The following is a 25,729-nucleotide window of genomic DNA, read 5'->3' on the forward strand; positions in this document are numbered from 1 at the left end:
GACTAACATATTTCTCCCAACGAGAGACCAGCTCGTCGATACCGTCACTATAGAATGTTTGGCTTTGTTGATGGAGCCGCAACCTCGCCCCTGCTTGCACCGCTTCATCACCGTCAAAGTGAAGTCCTCGAAGGCGTTCTTTAACGCCAAGCCGGGTCTGTATGAGGGATGGTCGGCGACAGTGTGCCGAACTGTTGCACATATCGCAGCGCTCGTTTATACCCCGTCACTGTCATGCTGAAGGAGTAATCGAAACTTGATTACAGCACGCTGTTTCTCACGCACCGATATAATTATGTTACACACTACCATGCCCCACGCTACAGTTCGGAGCCCTCTAGCGGTAGAAGGATGCAAATATGTTGAAAATATGTAGAACGTTAATGAGGTTTGTTTTATTGAAAACAATTAAGAATTGCCACATTAAAAATACCGAGGCATCACTTCTCTCATATTTTATAGAGTAACAGCGTTGCAGTGGCCATGTGAACAGTATTGAATAACTGGATCTTTCCTCAAGTGAGAGTCTGTATTTTCACTTTATATACTTACATGGTCTGTTCTTTCAGACATGTCCGAAAGTACAGACACCATTAATGACCTGCAGCCGTCTAGAAAGAGAATTATATTAATACCTTCAGCTGCTGACGGGCGTTGATGTATATCAACGGGGACAGGTGAAAACGTCTGCCCCGACCGGGACACGAACCCGGGATCTCCTGCTTACATGGCAGACGCTCTCTCCATCTGAGCCACCGAGGGCACAGAAGATAATGCGACTGCAGGGACTATCTCGCACACGCCTCCCATGAGACCCACATTCTCGCCTTTATGTCCACACATTACGTTCTATGTGTCCCTACCCAACACACTCATTACTCGTGGAAGACATTCTTACCAAGTCCCGAAGAGTTCTGCTCATATCTGTGCATCCGCTCAGAAGAAGGAGATCATAGCCGCTATTACCAGAACTATATGCTTATATGGATATGGTGTCTGTTATTTCTACCTTTTACTCGTGTATTCGTCGTACTGTACTGCATACTCGCAAGAATTAAAACCGCGTTATTTGCTTGTATTCCAGATGCTGCAGTTTTAATTTCCAACCAAGAGGGTAATTCGAGCTGAGCATCGAGATCTACTTCTGTCTGCGGCCGGTTTCCGTCCTCTCTCCAACTGAAAAACTAGATTTCACGTGAACTAGCAACAAGTGCAGCACGGACATAATTATGAAATGCTCGCGCATCAGAGGCGTCTGTAGCGAGCTGACCGCTGGCCGAAGTGACTGAGGACGTTGTTTGTTACTACAGGTATACTAAAGAGACTGCCTACACTAAGTTTGCTGCGCGCTATGAAATCCTTAACATTTAGGATTGACGGAGGACATATAAGAAGTTCAAAGAGGGGCAGAGTAGAGAGTGCCATGGGCATGATATGCGAATTTGGTTGGCAATCATTACTACAACGGCATTTTTTGTTGCGGCGAGATCTCTTCACGAAATTTCAATCTCAAACTTTTTCCGCTAATGTGTTAATATTTTGTTGGCGTCCACCTACAAAGGGAGAAATGATTATTGTATTTACGTAAGAAAAATCAGAGCTTGCTGTTTTAACTGTCCTAAAGAAAGACAAACTGGCCCAAACAGGCTGTAATATATATATAGTCATTGCTATTAGTCAAAATTCGACCGTCGGACATTTTCAAAAAAGCCATTACATACGTGAAAGCACACATCGTTTCTATGTGCTTTTACATATGTACTGACTTCTTTGCAATATGAAGCTTGAGGCTTGCGATAAGCGTTTGAAAGTGGCCGACGGTCGATTTTAGCTAATAGCGCAGACAACAAACATATTACGGCCTGTTTGGACCTGTTATTTTCGGATACAGTGCTACTAGTGTCGTTTAAATATATTGGCATAACATTGCAAACTGTGATAGGGAAGGCGAATGATCGACTTCGGTTTATTGGGAGAGTCTGAGGAAAGAGTGGTTCACATGTAAAGGAAACCGCATATAGGATGCTGGTGCGACCTATTCTTGAGTACTGCTCGAGTGTTCGAGATCCGTAGCAGGTGCAATTGAAGGAAAACATCCAAGCAATTCAGAGGCGGGCTCCTATACTTGTTGCTCGAACAACAAGTGAATGTTACGGAGATGCTTCTGGAACTAAAAAGGGAATCCCTGAAGGGAAAGCGACATCTTCGAGAAACACTATTGAGAAAATTTAGAGAACAAGCATTTGACGCTGACTACTGAACGATTCTACTGCCGCCAACATACACTGCCCGTAAGAACTACGAAGATAGGTTTCGAAAAATTAGGGCTCATACGGAGGCATCCAGATAGTCGTTTTTCCCTCGCTCTATTTGCGAGTGGAACAGGAGGGAAAATGACAATTGGTGGTAAAGGGTACCCTGCGCCACACATTGTACGGTGGCTTGCGGAGTATCTATGTAGATGTAGATGAAAATGTAGAACGTTTCTTTCTTAAGACATACTGAGGCTATGGACCGCCACAAGAACAAAATTCATTTAACCATTTTTCCCCCGCGCTGTTCGAGAGTGGACCTTTGCAGTAACAGCTTGAATGTAGTTCGATAAACCCTCTGCCAGGCACTAAACTGTGAGTTGCGAAGTAGTCATATGGATTCATAGGTAAATGCACTAGACTAGGTGCATGTGTTCTGGTTACCAACAAAGAGCGTACTCCTTAGACACAAAGTGAGTTTCCGTGACCAACGAGGCAGGTTTATGGCAAGGACGACGTAACGTTTACCACTATTGATTCGGAAAATATCATGTGAATAGGTACGCGCTTGTGGGCGTTTTGCTTTTAGCCGCTCCCGATTGTTAACAGCCTTTTTATGGCTTCCTCAGGTCTTTCCGAAGTAGAGTTTAGTTTGAATGACCGCTGCATATTTCACTATTACGACGTGGCTCGTCACACACACTGTAAAGTGGACGTCGTAATCGTGAAATATGCAGCTAGACTTTATGAAACTGAAATATGGGCGTTAAAAAGATAACTAGTGAGTAATTAAGTGGAAAAACTGTCAACATAGCTTAATTACAATAATGATGCTTCATCTTTATATAAGTACAGACAAATGCTGAATTGCCACTTACAATTGTCCCACTTGTATCTGTTTAGTCACCAGCATATATATATTTTGTATTTATACAGTGATCTCCAGCAATATAAACATGTACATGAGTGTATAAACACTTGACGATGGGCACAAGCCCGAAACCGGTCGTGTGACAAATAAATAACCTTTTATTGTGACTGGTAGCGGAAATTTTTCTACACCTTATAAAGGAACAGTCACGGAGTTCAACAGCATCCACTATGGATAAAATTCATTTGATCGCAATTATTTACGTGGACAATGAATATCAGAGCAATAGCGTATCTGTGGCATATCTAAATCATTTGAGTCCTACGTAAAACTGTCCCAAACAACAGGTGCTAACGGATAATTACTTAGCATTGTATCAGCAATGTACGTAATGAATTGCTACTAAACTGTCTAAAGAGGGTGATAAAATACGAGAAGATGGGTGTTTACAACATATTAAACTCAACTGTCATGCTTATAAGATAACGACGCTATAAATAATTGGTTTGTTTTTCCGACGGTAAGAATGTTTCGAGGAATGACATTAACAGAACAAGCTACGGGCAAATTAAAAACAACACGATATTGTAGTACCTGTGTTAGTGTGAATTACGATGCCAAGTTCCTTTGGACATGCAACTTTGAATCGTAATTCAGAATAACACAGGCACTGCACTATCGTTTTATTCCGCCGACACCGGGCAAGCGACTTTCAAATCACATGTTCCACCTGTACGGGAATATATATAATGGATGTACAAGTAAAGATTGTAGACGCGTGGTTGACGACAAACTGAAGTTTCAGTCTGGTCGTGAGTCGTGGACGGATAGGCAAATTAAGGCGACAGCTCTCCATAAGCGGGAAATCCGGGTTCGAGTTCCGGTGCGACACAAATTTTCATTGCCGTCATTCCATTCTCCAATTGATGGTTGTCCTAATAGCAATTGCGAATAAATTTAATTAATGAAATAACAGTACCGAAATTATTGTAATTAATATGTAACTTTCGAGGGTTGCCCAGAAAGTAATGCAAAGCATTCTTTTTTCTTCTTCTTTTTTCTTCAACAATTCTTTATTGAACATAATGAGAATTTCATACACGAAAAAATGGTGTTTTATCTACACATCCTATTTTTCCACGTAATCTTCATCCCGTTCTATGGCCATCCTCCAGCGCGAAACAAGGGCGTATATGTCCTGTCGGTACCAATCTTTGTCCCGATGGCGGGGGGGGGGGGGGGGGGGGGGGCACACTTAATTTACTGATTCACAGATGCAGCGTCGAATGCCGAGGCGTAATGCGTGTGTCCTCGCCAATTGCAACATCAGCTCGCTGCAATATGTCAGGCATGGCAGCCGTGGTGGTCTCCGCTGCAAATCGTGGAGTTCGGCTGAACCGCCTGCTGGTGATCCCACCCTCCTTGACCAGCGACTAACTGTACTTCTGTCTACAGCAGATGCTCCATAGACTTTGCACAAGCGTTTGTGAATATACCCCACAGTTTCTATCTCTGCAGTGAAAACTTCAATGACGGCACGTTGCTTGTAACTTACAGCAACTACAGACCCCGTTTTGAAACTGTCCTACAGCTACACTATCTCTCGGAAGTGACGGAAACTTGGCACTGTGATGTATAATTATATATATATATAAATTATGTCTTCGGTGCCTACAGTGTCACGTCTTTCAGTGTCACACAAATTTTTATTTTTAAAGGGGATCACTTAAGACTCTTTCCATGGGTTCGCCCCTCAAATTTCTCCCTCATATCACAAAATTGTCATACGATGTAGTACAAACTGAAAAAATAAGTTTCTTTTAAAGCACATTTTCGTATATAATTTATATTCAAAAGCTTACACCTGTGTAACAGAACAAATCCTACATCGACAATATTTTACACAAGTTTAAGGGAGGAAATGCTTCCCATAATTATTGCAATATTTAAAGAACATCAAAATATGTACAGGCTGAAATGAACAAACAGTACCTGAGACTATGTTAATCAGTTCAACTGTAAAAAGTGAAGGTGCATATTATTAGCAAAATGAGAAATATGCAAAAGTGAAATGCCAAAATGAGCACTTCTCAATTGGGAGTAAATCAAAACAATCAGAATGGCTGAAAGAGAGCACAACAACATGAGCCATAAACGAATAAAAGCTAAGCAACTAAGCAAATAAGAGAATAGGCAAAAATGAGATGCCAACAAAATGAGAGCTGGCCGAACTCCGTCGGCACTTATATACAGTTGCCCTCGTGGCGCCACCTCGCGTCCTGTATGCAACATGCGCGCCTGAGGTCGCAATGCACTCATAGCGCTCGCGGCGGCGTCTAGCGACCCGTACGCAAGGTGTGCGATTACTGTCGCAGGTCGGCCCTTAATCTATGATGTTACAGCGCGCTCACACAGGAGACTTCAAATAATACATACTAGTACCGCCGGCACGGTAACTAAGCGTGTTCGGTCAGAGGGTTAGCTGCCCTCTTTAATAAAAAAACTGAGTTAATGGATCAACGACAAACTGATACGGGTGTCTTGCGACGTCCGCACCGAGCAGATGCAGCGAACGAAATCGGACAAACGAGATTAAAAGAAAGTACGTAACGTTGCGCATTCATAGCATTGTTTTCTGCTGACAAAAAAATGCGTTGCATAACTTTCGGGGCAACACTCTTACTTCCGAATTCACTCGTTTGCATGTCCAATAATCGAAAACAAACTGACTACGAAAGTTTTGTTAATTTACTCACTAAATAACGCGTCGCGGGATCGAGGGAGACAGTGCAGTCTTTGTCGTAATGCGGAAACGCAGTGATTGACCTGACGTCCAAAACGAGATCATCATTGGCTTTCGGAACAAGCGTGGAAGCATTTTCGAAATGGCCAACTTTACAAACTATTGACGTGCCGCCGTGCCTAAGGCATACCTCGCCTGCTAAAATGGCGCTATCCAAAACCGGCGCCGAAGCAACCGTGATGCATGACGGGCCTTAGATGACAGGGATGAACGACGGCTGCAGAGATGTGTACGGGCGAACAGGCATGCAACTGTTGAGCGACTGCCAGCGCAGGTGAACCAGGGGGCTACCAATAGTGTCTCCTCAACGACTGTTGAGCGAACGTTGCTGCGTATCGGCTTCCGCAACAGGCACTTGGTCTATCCAGCGATGCTCATTGCTGGTAATCGGTGGCGAAGGCTGAAAGTCGCACACCAGTACTGCGACTGGACGTCCACTGAGTGGATTTTTCAGATGAATCACGCTTTAAGCTCTATGGACAGATGGCCATTGTAGTGCAGGGTGTAAAATGTCTGAACAGCAACTATCGTCGAGGGGCATTCCTAGGGTTACCTCGTCATTCTGGGACGCAAGTATGCTTCTGTTCTTGAGGACTATTTCCAGTTCTACATGCAGTTTGTTTTTCCTCGGCGCGATGACATCTACCAGAATGACAGTGCAAGGTGTCTCACAGCTGAGAGTGAATGTTCGGTTGGAGAAGCACCAGGACGAGTTTACCGCGGTCTCCTGGCCACCGGACTCTGGAAATTTAACCCAATTGAGAATCAAATGGTTCGAATCGATCTGAGCACTATGGGACTTAACGTCTGAGGTGATCAGTCCCCTGGACTTGAACTACTAAAACCGAACTAACCTACGGACGGCACACACACATCCATGCCTGAGGCAGGATTCGAACCTGCGACCGTAGCAGCAGCGCGGTTCCGGAGTGAAGCGCCTAGAACCACTCGGTCACAGAGGCCGGCCCCAATCGAGAATCTATCAGACCATCTCGAATGGGCTGTTTGCGGCATGAATCCTCACCGGAGAAACCTAGCGCATTTGCCGACGACACTGGAGTCGCCAGGGCTCCACAACCCAGTCTGTGCCTTCCAGAAACCTACCACACTCCTCCTGAATGTCCGCATTGCAATTGGTGCTTATTCAAGCTACTGATAGGTGGTCACATTAAGGTGAGTGGTCAGTGTTATTTATATCATGGTATAAATAATAAGGAAAAGAGGAAACGGAGATTTCTGTATATTTTTTCTCCTTTCGTTGCATAACACACCGGCCATCAGGGCCTCGACGGTGAGAGGTGCTTACCTGTCTCTCCGTGTATTAAAATTAACAACGAGTCTCCAGCAAAGTCAACCTTGGGCCATACAGTAAAAGTGAGCTTAGAACAAAATGCACCCAAGATTTGTAGTTGATTCGTTATCCAAATTTTTTGACAAATTTTAAGTCGTTGCGGACGCTCTGTGAAGGTGGTGAGGAGCGACGATATTACACGGCCTCAGTAACGTCGTCCAAATCCTACTGCATACAGGGCATGCCTTACATGACTTCCATTTGTTGAGGTAATTTGCCTATCACATTCAATCTCGCCTAAATTTTCAGAAATGTCTGTACAGTTATATTTGAATGAAGCTAGTTTGAGAAACTAATATGAACAAAAGCGTCTGGAACTCGAGCTCTGAGAATAATTAAATACCAATTAACACAAAACAAAGAAAGTATTTAGATACAAGATTCTCTAAAATTTCTCCATTATCGCGAGAAGGTGCAACTGCTCCTGCTCGTGCTCTCTCTCTCTCTCTCTCTCTCTCTCTCTCTCTCTCTCTCTCTCTCTCTCTCTCTGTGTGTGTGTGTGTGTGTGTGTGTGTGTGTGTGTGTGTGTGTGTGTGTGTGTGTGCGCGCGCGTGCGTGTGTGTGTGTGTGCGCGCGCGCGTGTGTGCGTGTCTGTCTGTCTTTGAAAATTTCATACTATTAATTAACTTTGCATCATATTTCAGGGAGCTTCTCTCGTCTACAATGCTCTCTCTGTTTCAAAGTGCTTTAATTGGGCTGTCTTTTTTTTCTCTTTTATTCCTACTTTTTCTGTTATATGTTCATATATGCGATCTCGTAAAAAGACTTTGTACAACATCTCTTTATAAAAAGTATTTCAATTGACCTCCTGCACTATACTTTTCTTTTTCCTTTCCCTGTTGTACCTCACGTCATAACTGCACCTCAAGCGATCCTCTCCTTCCGGCACTTTGCCTGCGCAACGTACAGCATTTCAGAGCCTCGGGCAGCTTATCTGAAGGTCCAGTTTATCTCCAGTACTTGGCCGATGTTGGCAGGATTCTACCATTTGAAACACATATTTTTAATAAAAAATACTACGTTTTATTCGAAACAAAGCTTAATAAAATGATATATGGCTGTGAAGGATAATACGAAAACATCTGACTGCTCGTCTCCTCCTTTTCACGGAATTATTAATTTCCGGTGGTCTCTCATAATACAGCAACGTCAGTAACTACAAGACAGCTACAATATTTAATACACTGAAAGTATTAAGCGTTTGAACCACAGGAATACGTAAAAGAATCTAACAGGCCATCAGGACAAAGAGTGACGTCGATACTGGATGTGTAGCTTGTAACATAGGAGGAGAAGGAGGGAAGGAGGGGATGGGGAAGAGATTAGTGTTTAATGTCTCATCGACAACGAAGTCAGTGGAGGCGAGCCACATGCTCGAATTAGGGAAGAATGAGGAAGGAAATCGTTTTTGCCCTTTCAAAGGAACTGTCCCATCATTTTCCCGAAGCGATTTAGGCAAATCACGGAAAACTCAATCAGGATGAGTGAAGGCAGATTTGAACCGTCGTCCTCCAGAATGCAAGTCGGGTGTACTAAGCACTCCGCCACCTCGCTCGGTTTGTAAGATAGGGGCTGGCCGGTGTGGCCGAGCGGTTCTACGCGCTTCAGTCTGGAACCGTGCGACCGCTACGGTCGCAGGTTCGAATCCTGCCTCGGTCATGGATGTGTGTCATGTCCTTAGGTTAGTTAGGTTTAAGTAGTTCTAAGTTCTAGGGGACTGATGACCTCATATGTTAAGTCCCATAGTGCTCAGACCCATTTGAACCATTTGTAAGGTTAGGGTACAGATGGATGCGTATAGACACTGTGCTTGAGACGAAGAATAAAATTATATAAAGTCTGTTTTAAAATCACAAAATCAGAACCTGAAACAACACAAGAAAAAGAACAAGCACGTACCATTATGACAAAGCATAAATTTACCGGAAACAATGGTAAATCAGGTAAAAATGTTCAAATGTGTGTGAAATCCTATGAGACTTAACTGCTAAGGTCATCAGTCCCTTAGCTTACACACTACTGAACCTAAGTTATTCTAAGGACAAACACACACATACATGCCCGAAGGAGGACTCGAATCTCCGCCGGGACCAGCCGCACAATCAATGACTGCAGCGCCTCAGACCGCTCGGCTAAAAATCAGGTCACAAAGGAATGACAGATAGTGGCTGCGAGCGTACATTGATTAAATCAATGGGAAAATTTGTGTTGGAGTGGGATTCGCAGCCGGGTATCCTACTTGCTAGGCAGAAGGGCCGACCACTGCGCCAGCCAGTTATCCCTTCAGTGTGGACGCGCATCGGGCTCGAACTGTTACGGGAATCGGTGAAATGATGCGAGTAATGATGATTAATAGGCAAGAGACACTACATTCGTAGTGTGTAGATAAGGTGAGAATTTGGGTTTGACGGGAGGTGTGCTGTCGCGATGAAGAAGTGGTCAGCGCTTCTGCCTAGTAAGCAGAAGACACAGGATCGAATCATTCTCCACTGATTTAAATCAACACCCGCTCGCAGCCAATTCCACTGTGACTCGATTCATAGTGGCTGCTGGATAAAATGGTGTTCCGACATGTCCAAAGGAGCAGACATCACGTTTACATAGACAAAGTTGTAAATGTTTACAGTGAGAAACGCTCGTACACACACACACACACACACACACACACACACACACACACACACACACACACACACACAGAGAGAGAGAGAGAGAGAGAGAGAGAGAGAGAGAGAGAGAGAGAGAGAGAGAGTGGGGGGAGGGGGGTTGCGGGAGAGGGGAGGATGTTGCGCTCTTTTGGGGCGCTAAACTTGGCGGTCATCAGCGCCCGTCCAAAGTGCCAGTTATTACACAGTCCAATTGTTTTACACAGTCCAATTGTTTTACACAGTCCAATCTAGCCACAGAGACAAATGATGGTGATGATTATGATGATGATCAAATGATGAGGACAAAACAAACACCCAATGCCCAGGCAGAGAATATCCTCAACCCGGCCGGGAATCAAACTCGGGACCCCGTGATCCACAGGCAGCAACGCTAGTCACTGCACCACGAGCTGCGGACGTTGAGGGGAAGGGAGACTGTAGAGGGAGTGAGACATGAAGGAATGAACGTACGAATAGTTTCATTGTCAGCTGATTTATCAGTCGCAGCGCTAGCATAGTTGTGCAAGGATGGAAAATAAAATCACTGGTGGCGTTCTCAAAGAACCATCCCATCAGCTACCTGGACTTATTCGAGGAAGATGTGGAACACCTAGCTTCCATTAGGGAGGCAGAGATGGCTGTTTGGCTCCTCTTGAGTACACTTGGTTCACGACCAAAAAAAGAGAAGAAGAAGAAGAAGAAGAAGAAACGTAGAATGCTAGAAACGCGCAAACAACGGAAAATCCTTCGTAATATTGCTGCAATATTAAAACTGCAGCGCTCTACGAGTCTAATAGCAAAGGATAGCGGATCCAGGGAACAGCTATAAAAGATTAGAGGTAATTACGGCTAAGCCCTAGCACACCACTTCTGACATTCAAACGTAATTTACAATGAATCCTGTTATTATCTTTTATTGCTAATGTACCTTGATTAGAGAATACTGGTATGAAGAGGTCACATGAGAATCAAACTATGAGAAGGAATTCGTGAATAGAAAGACGTGCTTCTAGACGTGTCTTTATTTGTCAGTGTCTTATACACTGAAGTGCCAAAGCAATTGGTATAGGCATGCGTATTCAAATACAGAGATATGTAAACAGGCAGAATACGGCGCTGGGGCCGACGACGCCTGTAGAAGACAACAAGTGCCTGGCGCGGTTGTTAGATCGGTTACTGCTGCTACAATGGCAGGTTATCAAGATTAAAGTGAGTTTCAACGTGGTGTTATAGTCGGCAAACGAGCGATGAGACACAGCATCTCCAAGGTAACGATGAAGTGGGGATTTTCCCGTACGACCATTTCACAAGTTTAGCGTGAATATGAGGAATCCGGTAAAACATAAAATCTCTGACATCACTGTGGCCAGAAAAGATCCTGCAAGAACGGGACCAACGACAAATGAAGAGAATCGTTCAACGTGACAGAAGTGCAACCCTTCCTAAAATTGCAGCAGATTTCAATGCTGGGTCATCAACAAATGTCAGCGAGTGAGCCATTCAACGAAACATCATCAACATGGGTTTTTGGAGCCGAAAGAGCGCTCGTGTACCCTTGATGACTGCACGACACAAAGCCGTACGCCTCCCCTGGGCCCGTCAACAATGACATTCGACTGTTGATTACTGGAAACATGTTGCTTGGTAGTACGAGTTTCGTTTCAAATTGTATCGAGGGGATAGATGTGTACAGGTATGGAGACAACCTCGTCAATCCATGGGTCCTGCATGTCAGCAAGGGATTGTTCAAGCTGGTGGAGGCTCTGTAATGGTGTGGGGCAGGTGCAGTTGAAGTGATATCGGACCCCTGATACGTCTAGCTACGACTCTGACGGGTGACAAGTACGTAAGCATCCTGTCTGATCAAATGCATCCATTCATGTCTATTGTGCTTTTCGAAGTTCTTCGACAATTCAGCAGGACAATGCGACACCTCACTCGTACATAATTGCTATAGAGTGGCTCCAGTAACACTCTTCTGAGTTTAAAGACTTTCACTGGCCACCAAACTCCCCAGATATGAAATTTATTGAGCTGATCTTGGATGCCTTGCAACGTACTTTCCTCCACCCCCTCGCACTTTTAAGGATTTGTGGACAGCTATGAAGGATTCACGGTGTCAGTTCACTCCAGGTCTACTTCACACATTAGTCGAGTCCACGTCACGAGGTCTTGCGGTACTTCTGCGGGCTCGTGGGGGCCCTACACGATATTACTTGGCAGAAAATCCTAAGAAGTTTTGGTCTTGTGTCAAAGCGGTAGGTGGATCAAAACAAAACGTCCAGACACTCTGTGACCAAAATGGTACTGAAACAGTTGATGACAGACAAAAGGCCGAAATACTAAATGTCTTTTTCCAAAGCTGTTTCACAAAGGAAGACTGCACTGTAGTTCCTTCTCTAGATTGTCGCACAGATGACAAAATGGTAGATATCGAAATAGACGACAAGGGATAGAGAAACAATTAAAATCGCTCAAAAGAGGAAAGGCCGCTGGACCTGATGGGATACCAGTTCGATTTTACACAGAGTACGCGAAGGAACTTGCCCCCCTTCTTGCAGCGGTGTACCGTAGGTCTCTAGAAGAGCGTAGCGTTCCAAAGGAACGGAAAAGTGCACAGGTCATCCCCGTTTTCAAGAAGGGACGTCGAACAGATGTGCAGAGCTATAGACCTACAGCTCTAACGTTGATCAGTTGTAGAATTTTGGAACACGTATTATGTTCGAGTATAATGACTTTTCTGGAGACAAGAAATCTACTCTGTAGGAATCAGCATGGGTTTCGAAAAAGACGGTCGTATGAAACCCAGCTCGCGCTATTCGTCCACGAGATTCAGAGGGCCATAGACACAGGTTCCCAGGCAGATGCCATGTTTCTTGACTTCCGCAAGGCGTTCGATACAGTTCCCCACAGTCGTTTAATGAACAAAGTAAGAGCATATGGACTATCAGACCAATTGTGTGATTGGATTGAGGAGTTCCTAGATAACAGAACGCAGCATGTCATTCTCAAAGGTGAGAAGTATTCCGAAGTAAGAGTGATTTCAGGTGTGCCGAAGGGGAGTGTCATAGGACCGTTGCTATTCATAATATACATAAATGACCTGGTGGATGACATCGGAAGTTCACTGAGGCTTTTTCCAGATGATGCTGTGGTGTATCGATAGGTTGTAACACTTGAAAATTGTACTGAAATGCAGGAGGATCTGCAGCGAATTGGCGCATGGTGCAGGAAATGGCAATAGAATCTCAATGGAGACAAGTATAATGTGCTGCGAATACACAGAAAGAAAGATAATTTATCATTTAGCTGCAATATAGCAGGTCAGCAACTGGAAGCAGTTAATTCCATAAATTATCTGGGAGTACGCATTAGGAGTGATTTAAAATAGAATGATCATATAAAGTTGATCGTCGGTAAAGCAGATGGCAGACTGAGATTCATTGGAAGACTCCTAAGGAAATGTAATCCGAAAACAAAGGAAGTAGGTTACAGTACGCTTGTTCGCCCACTGCTTTAATACTGCTCAGCAGTGTGGGATCCGTACCAGATAGGGCTGATAGAAGAGATAGAGAATATCCAACGGAGAGCAGCGCGCTTCGTTACAGGATCATTTAGTAATCGCGAAAGCGTTACGGAGATTATAGATAAACTCCAGTGGAAGACTCTGCAGGAGAGACGCTCAGTAGCTCGGTACGGGCTTTTGTTAAAGTTTCGAGAACATACCTTCACCGAAGCGTCAAGCAGTATATTGCTCCCTCCTACGTATATCTCGCGAAGAGACCATCAAGATAAAATCAGAGGGATTAGAGCCCACACAGAAGCATACCGACAATCCTCCTTTCCACGAACAATACGAGACTGGAATAGAAGGGAGAACCGATAGAGGTACTCAGGGTACCCTCCGCTACACACCGTCAGGTGGCTTACGGAGTATGGATGTAGATGTAGATTATGCAGGTGTACCAGTTTCTTTGGCTCTTCACTGCATATCTGAAGGAGCAAACATTTCTGACGATCTATAGCTGTATTAAATTGACGAATTGTATTCGCAAACTGCGAAAACGATTAAACATCATCTATAGAGAATGATATTTTCACTCTGCAGCGGAGTGTGCGCTGATATGAAACTTCCTGGCAGATTAAAATTGTGTGCCCGACCGAGACTCGAACTCGGGACCTTTGCAAAGGTCCCGAGTTCGAGTCCCGGTCGGGCACACAGTTTTAATCTGCCAGGAAGTTTCATCATCTATAGAGTTTATCAGTGACACAAGAAAGATCATGCCGGAGCGTGGCTCGAACCCAGCTTTCCCGCTAAACACATATAATCGCCTTAACCGCTTCCGAAAAATACAACCTTTGCAAGCTTGTATTCCATGTCAAGAAAGGCAAAGAAATACGATAATTACATTGTCTCTTCGTGTGCGGAAATCACATTGAGTGCGAACACTAAGAAATGTAGGCGTTGTTACATAAATCGAGGCTTGGACCAATCCGTCAGATGTGACCGGATGGCTGAAGTGGTTAAGCCGACTCCCCGCGTTAAGCGGGAACTCTGAGTTCGAATCCCGCTCCTGCAGAAATTTTCAAGTTTCACTAATGTACACACAGGTCATTTCTACGGAGAAAAGAAATATAGACTAACTGGAAAGAGTTCTATGGTCAAGCTCTCGATATTAAATGGGTTCTTAAAGTGTACAACTGCGTAATACTGCTGTGGACTCGAAGATGGCTCTGAGCACTATGGGGCTTAACATCTGAGGTCATCGGTCCCCTGGAACTTAGAACTACTTAAACCTAACTAACCTAAGGACATCACACACATCCATGCCCGAAGCAGGATTCGAACCTGCGACCATAGCGGTCGCGCGTTTCCAGACTGAAGAGCCTAGATCAGCTCGGCCAGAACTCGAAGAAATAAAGAAGCGAAGACACCAAAGCCAAGTATCAGAAGAGTTACAAAATATTTCACTTCTGAGAAACATCACTCCGATAATCAGAGTCATCTTATTTCTTATTTTCCTCGCCAGGCAGCACTTAATTTAATACTTTGTATATTATTTCATTTTTTGCTGTATCTTTCAGTGACTTCCAGTACGTCTATTTTAGTTCAGCTGTCCCATACACGGTATTTTCTTTCTCGAGTTTTTCCTTCTAATTTGGCATGAGTTACCATTTCGGTAGTTGAAAGGTATAGTTGCTGTTTAAATTTTTGGGCGTTTTCTTTTTACATGTGCCATTAAATTTTAATTACTTTGGTACCTTTTCAGATGTGCATATAATTCGTGGTTATAGCATCTTTCGTGTTGTTCTTTATCTGTATCTGGAGCGAACATTACCATTGTCACTGCAATTTCCTTTACTTTCACCAACAATTTCTTGTTTTATGTTAACTATTGTGCCTTGTGTAATGCCTCTGCCATTACACAATGATTACGTGTCGTATTCCTGGGCACTGATACAATACTGTATGAGTTTCTCTCCCAGTTATATACCCAGTTATGACTTAATCTTATTAAATCATCATCGATTTTCTTCTGTTTCTGTAAACAGTAAGTATTTCAGTGTATGTATTTCTTCGATGTGCAAGTATGAAATTTTCATTTCTTTACGCTTCGAACTGGTGCTTCAATCAAGACCCTGGCTTTCACAAAGCAAAACAGTACTAAAATGTAAAATAATCCTTTGAGTCGAGCCGTGAGTGTGTAGAGAAATCAGTTGGTGAGGTAATTCTAATTACGTGCACACGCCCCTGCATAGTGAAATATTCATTCTGACATATATACTGCAACAGCCTAGGATGAGTTATTTCTTAGATGTAAACACCGACTTATACCCAAAATTAGATGTGCAAAAATTTCTCAATCATTAGCGAGCTATTATTCTGAAATATACATGAAATAAAGAAGGATAACAATGAAATTAACTTCATTTTCAGTGATTTTGTAACTAATTGCTTGCTGGTGTTTTTCCGTATATCATTTTTCCACGTTTTGTCAAATGATGACACATTATGTTTTTTGATACTGCATGCACTAGTAATACGCCGCAAGAGCGCATATTAATATTGAAATTTACTGACAGATGTGAGTATATGAAATAAACTCATTTCTATCATGTTGCTATGATCAGCGTAGTGAACGGTCTAACGCAGCCGAGACACTCGTAGAAGCAAAACTAACGTCCATGACAGTATATCAAGTATATGTGCCTGCTATCTCCGTAGATACAGACGTTGAGGAAATATCTGCCTAAATGGAAGAAATTATTCAATGCATCAAGAGAGTCAAAAATTAAAATAAGATGAGGGGCTGGAAGGTGGTAGTAGGCAGAAAAGAGAAGAGAAAACAGTCGGAGGATATGGACTGAGGGAATTAAATTAAAGGGGAAGCCGCCTGGTAGAATTATGCACAGAGAGCTATTAAATCGTTGCCAACAGTTGATTAAGAATCCCGGAAGAAACTGCGAGAGGGAGGTCGGACGATTTTAGATAAACTTTGTAAGGAGCAAACCAATGAAAATGAGAAGGATGCAGAAAGAAAGCAAACTTTATATTTCAAAAGTAATCACCATAACTATTAATAGCCGGTCGCGGTGGCCGTGCGGTTCTAGGCGCTTCAGTCCGGAACCGCGTGACTGCTACGGTCGCAGGTTCGAATCCTGCCTCGGGCATGGATGTGTGTGATGTCCTTAGGTTAGTTAGGTTTAATTAGTTCTAAGTTCTAGGCGACTGATGACCTCAAAAATTAATTCACATAGTGCTCAAAGCCATTTGAACCATTTGAACTGTTAATACATTTACCCCATTGTAAGGCAAGTCGTTAGAGGAAAAATGTTTGCCTTTGCTTACGTAACCATGATTGTACTCAGACGTGCACCTTTTTGTCCGAACCAAATCAATTTCTTCAGGGTTCCAAAAATATGGAAACCACACGGGAAGAGGTCATGATCTTATGGCTTCCCAGTTAAACTTCGGGAGTGTAGTCGAAATAACAGGCATGACACATCCGGGAAAGTCACGATAATCTTTTTCTTTGGCTGCAAGGGTCTGGTGCTCATTAACCATCTGGCACACGGCGCCATAACTAACGCCCAGAGGTTCGTGGACACCTTGCGGAAATTGAAGCGAGCCATTAACTACAAACACCCAGAAATGTTTACGAACGGCATTATTCTTTTGCACCGTAATGGTCTTTCACATGTTGCCAAGGTTGTTTCAACTTCGGTGGGGAGCCCTTACATATTCTCCATAAAGACCCGACCGTTCGCAGATTCTACACTGAAGATCCAGAGACACTGGTATACCTACCTAAAACTGTGTAGGGCTCTCGCGGGCAAACAGAACTGCCGCAAGACGACGTGGAGTGGACTCGATTAATGTCTTAAGTAATGATGGAGAGAACTGAAACCGCATTAATTGTCCACGTCCATCGGAATGTACAATGGACATGAATTAATGCATTTGATCAGACAGGATGCTAACGTACGTGTCACCTATCAGAGTCGTTTATAGAAGTATCAGGGATCTCACATCACTCCAACTGCACACACCCCACATCATTACAGAGCCTCCACCATCTTCAAAAGTCCCCTGCTGACATGCAACGTCCATGCATTCATGAGGTTGTCTCCATACAAGTACACGTCCATCCGCTCGATACAATTTGAAACAAGACTCTTACGACCAGGCAACATGTTTCTAGTCATCAACAGTCCAACGTTGGTGTTGACGGGTCTAGGCGAGGCGTACAGCTTTGTGTCGTGCAGTCATCAAGAGTACACGAGTGGGCCTTCGGCTCCGAAAGGCCATATCGGTGAACGGTTCGCTCACTGACACTTGTTGATGACCCAGTACTGAAATCTGCAGCAATTCGTGTAAGGTTTGCTATTCCGTTACACTTCTGTCACGTTGAACGAATCTCTTCAGTCGTCGTTTGTCCAGTTCTTGCAGGATCTTTTTCCGGCAGCAGCTATGTCTGAGATTTGATGTTTTACCGGATTCCTGATATTCACGGTACATTCGTGAAATGATCATAAGGCAAATATCCCACTTCATCGCTACCTCGGAGATGCTGTATCCTCGCTCGTGCGCCTACTATAGCACCACTTTGAGACTCACTTAAATCTTGATAACCTGCCATTGTAGCGGCGGTAACCGATGGAACAACTGCCCTGGACACTTGTTGTCTTATATAGGCGTTGCCGACAGCAGCACCGTATTCCACCTGTTTACGTATCTCTGTATTTGAATACGCATGCCTATACTACATTCTTTGGCGCTTCAGTGTAATAATTACACATACACTGTCCAATTAATTATTAAAAGCATTACAGAGTGATCTCCCAGATGCGAAATTTAGATGAAAATCGGCACGTTTTACGACTTGTAATTCGTGCCGACTCGTCTATTTACATTGTGCAGCAATTGAGGTCACAGGTCTTGCTCATATCATAAACTTGCACAGACTGATTAAAATGGCATCCCGCAGCCTGTCTTTGATAAGTTACAATAATTAGAAGTACGTTTATTTATTGTAGTTTGGCAGGCGTTTTACAAAACACTATTAAACAATTACATTTCTGATTAACTGAACAATGAAGAGAGCTGCTTCTAAATGTGATATTTTAGATACAACAGCAATCGCTATTTAATTATGCTGTCTAGTTTTCCAAATTATGGTGTTCTATTTCAGTAACAACGGTTTAAATATGAATGCCAATTACTCTGAAACTAAATGAGGACAGTGGCTGCTAATACATTTTCAACATTTGTTCTATAAATTCCACCGTCTTTTAGATGATTTTGTTATCTATATTCTTATGAAGTCAGTAATTAGGTATATGTTTGAGTATGAACAGCGATAACGAAGTTTTATATTACTGATGTTTTGTAACTAGCACGGATTGTAGATAAACCAATTACACTTACGAGTTCTAATTAACCAAAACAATGTAATAGATAACAAATTAAGTTAACTACGCTCTGAGTCAAGATTTGAAAGTTTTGGTACTGTGCACATGCCATGTAATTGACATCGAAGATATTTGCAAAAAAAAAATATATATATATATATATATATATATATATATATATATATATATATATATATATAAATCAGCTGGTTGGTAAGCACTTGCTCTTTTATAGGTTCTTTCAGTGTGCCTAACCACTCCTATACTCCAATTACCTACTGTATAATCACAAAAATGGCTTTCCAGTTCGATACAGAAAAAGCCAAGGTTGTGAGATTCACTCTTTATTTAAATGACGACTAGCTTTGGGTCACCTGGCCAATTTTCAAATGATCCGGGCATACAAAACAGTGTTTCCCGAAATAGCATAAAAACCATCTCAAGATTATATAAGTAGTCAAGTTTAACCACGAACAGCGACATATAATGTGTTCGTTCTGTAACTGTTCACGGTTAAACTTTTCTTTGCTATATGTACATGTACGATCTTTACATTGTTTATATGTTATTTCGGAAAATACTGTTTTGTCGCTCTGGATGATTCGAAAATCGGTTCAGATAACCCGAAACTGGTCTACGCTTGAGTACCTGGGCTTGTTGACACTCGTATCAACTCGTAGCCTCCACCGCGCACACCTTCACTTGCAGAGATCAGACGCGGGAAAAACTGGCGTATATGACGACGTCAGCTCACGACTATATTTCCATTCACCGTCGAAAAAAGTTTTCACCTGGCTCACTGGGTATCTATAACGTGATCTGCAGTTACATTGCATCTCTGGCCCCGGCCATCCCTGGTCACCGGCTGCAATTTGAGTGCACTATCGGTTGTGAATATTGAAGCTCCAAGCATAGATCTGACTGTTGTCTGTACCACAGGTCAAGTGTCTGACGATGCCCAGATGAGAAGAGATATAGAACGGTACGTTATGTGGAAGATTACAGTATGAAGCCATCGCTTGCTGCAGTCGGAGCACTGGACGTCGTAGCATGGAACCAGAAGGGTTTCTATGCCTTGCGTGCACGACTAGTATCGATTGGATAGTATTTACGGTAGGTGTGCTCCTGGCCCGTTGCTGGGAGACGGAGTTAGCCTCGCGGCAAGAGTACGTGTGTAAACAGCGGCAGGAGGGATATAAGCTCGTCCTCGGCCAGCTATTGGGGGCCCAGCTAGCTGCAGTAACATTTGGAGTTCCCTGTTGATTCAAGACTTGTGAATGCTCTTCGTGGGTCGAACGCTGTTGGAAGGCGGCCGTCTCTCCTGGGGAGTGTTGTCAACGCCACCACGCCAGTTGGAAACTTGACTGTCATTTACCCGACCGCTCAAAGAAATTGTGGAGCATACTGAGACCTTTTGGTAATAGGCAATCAGCTTCTGTTACGGTACCCTGGTTCCCTGCAAAGCTACTTTGTACACTGAGGCGGCAAAAGTCATGAGATAGCGATATTCACTTATACAGATGGCGGCAGTATCACGTACACAAGGTACAAAAGGGCAGTGCATTGTCGAAGCCGTCATTTGCCTGGTGCACGAAATGGCGCCTGAAGTTCAACGCTGCGATGAGTCAGGCTGTCATCTTCAGCAGAAAGAGGATGCCGCCGGACCTACCGCCGGTCACGATCATGGGGGGGGCATCCCATGGTTGCGGACCGGCAAATACCTCGGGGTGACGTTGGACAGGCACCTGACGTGGCTGCCACACGTCCGAGACGTCTGAGGGCGGGCAGTGGGGCGCCTTCGTGCGCTTTACCCACTGCTCAACCCTTCATCGACACTTCCTCCACGCCACGGCCTCACCATGTATCTGTCCCTCGTCCGACCGGTGCTGGAATACGCGGCCGTGGTGTGGGGTAACGCGGCAGCGACGCACATTGCGACGATCCAACACGTGCAAAATAGGGCGCTGCGACTTGCGCTCCACAAGCCGCCTCGCTACGCGACGAGGCTGCTGCATGAGGAAGCGGGCATCGCTTTCCTGCTGGATCGCTTCCGGCAAATCGCCAGAGTGTTCTACAGCAATGCAGAACACCCTCACAGCCGCCTGATTAGTGGTCTGGGCCGCCAGGTCCACCACAGGCCAACGACTCGTTGGCCAGACCTACTGCGAGAGTAATCTTCTCTTGCAGCCCGATGAAGGAACAAAGGGCGTCACAATAAACGACGCCCAGTGAGGCCAGGCCAGCCCAACCCGTTAGGTCAAACTTTACCCCAAAGAGGTCACCGCAGGAACAGCAGCACCGCTGCTGAACCTGCCCCCACATCTGGCATATGTAGCCAGAGTTTTTAGAGCGAGAGCGAGAGCGAGAGCGGAGCTGTCATTTGTACTCAACTGATTCATGTGAGAAAGTTTCAGAAGTGATTATGGCTTTGAAGGCGTTATGGTAGTTTGAGCTATACGTATGGCAAATTCCATCTAGGGGATCGTTGCGGAACTCCATATTTCGAGATCTTCACTGTCGAGAGCGTGGTCACCGGACATGCATTCCTATAACATGTACATTTCTTACTTATGCGTTTTGCAAATAAAAACCAATTTTTTCTTGCTGCAGTGTATTTTATTTGTTGCACATGCGTTTCGTCTTTAACTTTAAGGCATCTTCGGTGGAATTTTAACCACAAGCGTTGCTTTTTGAGCGCTGGGTTAACTGTTTTCAATCTTCATACTGATATATCTAGGAACAAGTTCATTACGATTGCATATGGTGTTGAATTCTACGTGTTGTATGGTTATATGAACATTCGGGGATGACTCCTAAATTTCTGGTGTAGAAAATAAGAAAGTAGGAGAAATACAAAAACAAAAAAGCCACAGAATCACTACAACAGAACCAAACACAATCACAAGCACTCAGTACCATATCAACTACACAGAATAATCTGGAAAATATAACCAAACTCACGCATAAAAACATCAACATTTTCAAAAGACGGTGTATAATCATAGCGTAGTTAGTGCTATCCAAAAATACACCCCAAAACTGACAAAGACATAGACATATATCAGAAATCAGGTAGATATCAGTTGCACTGTACCACTTGTGATGTCATATGTAGGACACACAGGCAGAACGTGTGATGTCAGACGCAAAAAACGCACTAGAACCTAAAAGTGTGGGACAAACCATTTCACATTTGCAGCACCTAAGAGAACATAGTCACAAGCCAACCTCTAGAGAAGAAAACATGAAAATGATAATAAACAACAATAAAAAACACCTCCTCGTCGTGCAAGAAAACTATCTTATACAAAAAGTTATCAAGCACACATTACAAACAACTCACTATTTACACTAGTAGATAAATAATAGAGTATCACTCCAACAGAGGATTGGATTATCATAATAATATCGCCTAACCCCTTCCTGCTCACTCGTTCATGAACCCCTCCACTAAACATTTAAACCAAAACTTCAATCAGCTGAACACCAAAAGTTTCAACCACTCTGTGAGAACGATTACATTCATATTCGCTCATTCATCCACACACACACACACACACACACACACACACACACACACACACACACACACACACACAGAGAGAGAGAGAGAGAGAGAGAGAGAGAGAGAGAGAGAGAAGGAATGAACAATTCAGCATGTACTTCGTTATGCTGACAGCATGTACCTAAACAAACCAGATAGGAAGAGAAGTAAGACGAACACAAAGTAGTTACGACTTTAAATCGCAGTTTTCAATAAAATATCAACAAATAGTGACTGAAGAATAATATTCTCCACAGAAATTAGCGCAAACAACATGAAAATTGTGAATGACAAAGTTCGTTACGCGGAAATGTGCTTATGTTTCGTAGGTGAAGTTATAGTGCGATCTCTAGCATGTGACCAGATGAGAGAAAACCCCAAGTGCCTGCCAAAAACTCGAATAACTGTAAGTAATTACATATTTAAGTAAAAAAAACAAGACGTGAACTGCTTTACAATCCAACTATCGCATATCAAAACAAAACTGTATTATTCTAGGATTGCACTGAAAATGCCTTAAAGTAAAAGGTTAAACGGGTCTGAAAAAGTGAAATTTATTGTACCAAGGAAAAGGGTTTTTTTATTTACAAAACTAATATGTCCTTGCTTATTTGAATACTACTGAAGTTCATTGATTGTATCACTTGTAGAACCCTGACTGCACTGTACCCGTTTGTATTTTTTTCTTTTCCAATGGAATTTTTCTTGTATTGGGCCTTAAGCCAATTTTACAGTTGTTAAGTTTGTCATTTGATGTCCTTCACTGCCTATGAATGAACCCAAGGCGATTAGTTATGTAGCACCAACTTTATTTGTGATTCTTTGCTGGTTACTGCAGCAGTTCAGAAGTTCAGTTGTGCAAGCCACTTGTTATTTCCCCTTAAGCAGTTCTTCTGGAATATGCTTGATCGTTATTGCGCGTTGGCTGTTTGTGCTGTCACTTCATTATTAGTGTATTTTTGTGAAGATTTTGATTTACAGGTATTTACATATGCTTCACTCCATGATCCCAGCTCCTTTTACTCCGCTACTAGCTCGCTACCAGCTTCAGTCTCCCTTCAAGCAGTTCGTATATGAATTCTCAAAAAGTATAAACAAAACATTACATTACATTCCAGACTTGTACGAACTGCGATATGAAAGGCTAACGCGCAGGCCGGCGAAGTATTGCGATTGCTTGAAGAATGGGATCCAAGGGGCTGTTGTCCAGATTTCCCTCAGTATTTTGGAATCGAGACAGTGTTCAGTGGCAGAGTGAGAAGAAGATAATAAGTTTTAACGCCTATCTGCTCGTTGCTGTAAGAGAATTTGCAGTGCCACTTGTGAGAATGTGCTAAATTTTCGACATTGATCCCTTGCACGAAGGCGTCCACTTGCTCGTTGTAGTATGGGACTCTAGAGTATCCTGGGAAACGCACTTGGGCTAATAATATGCGTGACGCGAGTCCAGTCTGCAGCAGATGCCGTAAAACCATCCAAGCAGACATGTCCACAACCGATGCGATGCCCTAACACTGCGCACCGAACAGAAGATCGGAGTATACAGTACGTTAGGGCCATGCATACGAGTTGGCGGCCAAACCATGTTGCGGTCACATTGAATGGTTCATTACCTCCTCCACGATGAGTACAGCCCTGTTCTACCCACTGATTCGCCACTGCCGTTGCAGCGTGCACTGTATTAACCGCAGTACTGCGGTATGACGAACTCGTTTCATGGTTATGATATAACTCTGTTCTCCGCTCCTTTGGTCAGTACGCCGATTACAAACAACCTATATTTTCATCTAATAAAAGTTGTCTTTTATGCAACGTAATAGACATTTTCAGGTGCAACTTAAAATTGCTTGAAGTTATCCGTCTCTTTTCATAACAGCCATTTTATTTAAATTTACAATATCAACAACGTTTATGTGATTCAAGCTTTGGCTTCTAGTTTCATTTTTCGAAACTTTGTCGAACAATACAACGTGTATTAAAGTAGGTACCACATGTTACTCGCCTTCGGGAGGACGACGGTTCAATCCCGCGTCCGGCCATCCTGATTTAGGTTTTTCGTGATTTCCCAAAATAGCTCCAGGCAAATGCCGGGATGGTTCCTTTGAAAGGGCACGGCCGATTTCCTTCCCCATCCTTCCCTAATCCGATGAGACCGATGACGTCGCAGTTTGGTCTCTTCTACCAAACAACCAACCAACCTGTTACTCGTAAAGACGTAATAGGTTTTGTGGTGGAGAGCTTCCATGAACTAATCCTGTGTCTGATACGATTGCACTGCTCAACTTATGATTGACACCTTTTTAAAATAAGCCTTTTCAAACAACTGAGGTATCTCAGCCAAGGCAGCGTGCCAAAATACCTTGTTTTATTAACTGATGATAATAAAAGCAATAACGATAAATTAAAATATTACTATTAACACAACATAATTAAAAATAGACAAAATGTATTAATAACGTTTGTAACATTTTGCACAAACAAATTCCAATTTTATGTTTGTACTTCCTAATCAAATGTGACAGTTTGATACACAAAATAACAGCATTCCGTTTCATTTTTCTTTTAGCTATTTGGTAGCTATATACACTCCTGGAAATGGAAAAAAGAACACATTGACACCGGTGTGTCAGACCCAGCATACTTGCTCCGGACACTGCGAGAGGGCTGTACAAGCAATGATCACACGCACGGCACAGCGGACACACCAGGAACCGCGGTGTTGGCCGTGGAATGGCGCTAGCTGTGCGGCATTTGTGCAACGCCGCCGTCAGTGTCAGCCAGTTTGCCGTGGCATACGGAGCGCCATCGCAGTCTTTAACACTGGTAGCATGCCGCGACAGCGTGGACGTGAACCGTATGTGCAGTTGACGGACTTTGAGCGAGGGCGTATAGTGGGCATGCGGGAGGTCGGGTGGACGTACCGCCGAATTGCTCAACACGTGGGGCGTGAGGTCTCCACAGTACATCGATGGTGTCGCCAGTGGTCGGCGGAAGGTGCACGTGCCCGTCGATCTGGGACCGGACCGCAGCGACGCACGGATGCACGCCAAGACCGTAGGATCCTACGCAGTGCCGTAGGGGACCGCACCGCCACTTCCCAGCAAATTAGGGACACTATTGCTCCTGGGGTATCGGCGAGGACCATTCGCAACCGTCTCCATGAAGCTGGGCTACGGTCCCGCACACCGTTAGGCCGTCTTCCGCTCACGCCCAAACATCGTGCAGCCCGCCTCTAGTGGTGTCGCGACAGGCGTGAATGGAGGGACGAATGGAGACGTGTCGTCTTCAGCGATGAGAGTCGCTTCTGCCTTGGGGCCAATGATGGTCGTATGCGTGTTTGGCGCCGT

At 43.8% G+C, this 25,729-nt stretch overlaps 1 protein-coding gene and 1 non-coding gene across 3 annotated transcripts in view; both read right to left on the bottom strand.

Annotated features, from left to right (window-relative positions):
* The window catches only part of LOC126334765 (uncharacterized), a 1,160,035-nt gene that overhangs the window by 849,364 nt on the left and 284,942 nt on the right, over positions 1 to 25,729 (bottom strand). The gene's annotated exons all lie outside the window — the stretch shown is intronic.
* Positions 689 to 763, bottom strand: Trnat-ugu (transfer RNA threonine (anticodon UGU)). Its single transcript has one exon. It is a non-coding gene; the product is annotated as a tRNA-Thr (tRNA).

The sequence above is a fragment of the Schistocerca gregaria genome, chromosome 2, assembly GCF_023897955.1.
Source record: "Schistocerca gregaria isolate iqSchGreg1 chromosome 2, iqSchGreg1.2, whole genome shotgun sequence".
NCBI lineage: Eukaryota > Metazoa > Arthropoda > Insecta > Orthoptera > Acrididae > Schistocerca > Schistocerca gregaria.